General features: G+C 43.9%; 1 protein-coding gene across 1 annotated transcript in view; it reads right to left on the bottom strand.

Annotated features, from left to right (window-relative positions):
• Positions 1 to 1428, bottom strand: part of LOC118407360 (beta-1,3-galactosyltransferase 1-like) — a 9694-nt gene that overhangs the window by 1598 nt on the left and 6668 nt on the right. The window lies entirely within an intron of this gene.

Genomic DNA, 1428 nt, shown 5'->3' with positions numbered 1-1428 from the left:
GGAAGGAAGGAATGGATATTTATGCATGGTGATGTTCATCATTGACTAACTTACACATGTCACAAGTATAAAATTCCCATCATTATCATTTAACAGCCTTCTCAAGATTGTCTCAAACACGTAAATATCTGAATTGTATTACATTTAGGATATTTAACATAAGGTGTTCAAGACAATCTTGGGAAGACCTCTATACTAACGTTTTTTGAGGTGGCGGTATTATGGCACCTGGTGGAATTATGATAGTCGCTGTTACCTTCTGTTGCACATGCACATGTGTTCGGCGGCGATCCACGACACCACCAGTTGATGTAGAGGAGTCCGGCGATCATGCTCAGGAGGACGGTGGTCTTCATAAGCAGCCTCGCCTTGAGCCGAGCCATGCTGGTACTGGCTGCTCTATCTAGCTAGTAGTAACGTTAGTTCACGTTTATCCGTGGGGTCACCTATATCTGTTGGTTTTAGAAGCAGGATATTGGAGGATGTTAAGTGGGATGACGATAGTTGTAAATTTGAATAAAAAGTATGCAAAAAAATGAAAATATTGCAGTTTGAAACCGCCTTTCGTCGAATGATATCCCTAAATACTACACTCTGTCTTTAAAACAACGGTTATAGGTTACCCCGCGGATAAAAGCGAACTAGCGTTATACGGCCCGGCCAACCTCAGTGGACACTGGCATACGGTGAAGTCGATGGGATGGACAGAGAGAGAGAACTTTATTGCAAGACAATTGTACACGGTACAATGTATGGCAACAGCAACAACAAAATATAAAATAGAGGTAAACAATAAAGTTTAACATCCTAGTTAACATAACAATATGGGCTAACATAATTCTTTGATGTAGTGTTACAATGGAGTAGGCGTATCATCATTTTCGGATATATGCAAGATATATAATCAAATATTATAAAGGTGTTCGGTCCCGCAGATTAGTACGTAAGTATCGCACATCGTGCACACACAGACACATACACACACAGACAGACACACGCACACACACACACACACAGAGGCAAATGCACACACAGACACAAACGGACACACACACAAACACAAACGGACACACACACAGGCATTCAGCCATACACAAACGCACACATACGAGATACGTACACACAGACACACGCAGACATACACTGAGGCATACACACGAGACATATGTACACACATATACACACAGAGAGACTGCCCGACCGGCTTTTGTGGAAATCTGACGTTACGCTATACATTTGTATAAAAGTAGCTAGCGTATGTAGTCCAGCGTCCCTGCCTCTGGAGCTAGAAGTCGTGAGTGAGATTCCGACTGTGGCGCTCACCCGGCATGCACGTAGCCTCCTTCACCGGCCTCTCTGGGAAGCTTGGCAATGCTTTTTTTTGGGGTGGGGGTTGGGGGGGGGGGGTGTAGGTCGATTCGCGATTTT

Source organism: Branchiostoma floridae, unplaced genomic scaffold (assembly GCF_000003815.2).
Source record: "Branchiostoma floridae strain S238N-H82 unplaced genomic scaffold, Bfl_VNyyK Sc7u5tJ_1326, whole genome shotgun sequence".
NCBI lineage: Eukaryota > Metazoa > Chordata > Leptocardii > Amphioxiformes > Branchiostomatidae > Branchiostoma > Branchiostoma floridae.
This window is presented reverse-complemented; position numbering and strand designations above follow the sequence as displayed.